This window comes from Octopus bimaculoides, chromosome 9 (assembly GCF_001194135.2).
Source record: "Octopus bimaculoides isolate UCB-OBI-ISO-001 chromosome 9, ASM119413v2, whole genome shotgun sequence".
NCBI classification, from domain to species: domain Eukaryota; kingdom Metazoa; phylum Mollusca; class Cephalopoda; order Octopoda; family Octopodidae; genus Octopus; species Octopus bimaculoides.
Window position 1 is genome coordinate 85,998,860 of NC_068989.1, and position 302 is coordinate 85,999,161.

The window sequence follows — 302 nt, forward strand, 5'->3', positions numbered from 1 at the left end:
ACACACACAATTTAAAAATAGAATAAAGTCTTTATAAGAATTTATCAAGTAGTTAGCATGAAAAACCTCATATGGGAAAAATTTACTAATTATTCACTCTGTGTGTGTATACATACCTATCTATCTACCTATATGTGTGTTCTCGTCTACGTTTGTTTGCAATGTCCTGTACCCAGATATGCACCTATACATACAGGTGGATGTCGGTATGCACATACCTGTACGTATATATGCATATACTCATTTACTTTTGTTTTTACATGATTGAACGCAGCGTCTCACAAAAATTGTAAGTAGTTTTC

At 32.8% G+C, this 302-nt stretch overlaps 1 protein-coding gene across 4 annotated transcripts in view; it reads right to left on the reverse strand.

Moving 5' to 3' along the window:
• The window catches only part of LOC106869704 (serine/threonine-protein phosphatase 6 regulatory ankyrin repeat subunit A), a 144,860-nt gene that overhangs the window by 22,310 nt on the left and 122,248 nt on the right, over window positions 1-302 (reverse strand). The gene's annotated exons all lie outside the window — the stretch shown is intronic.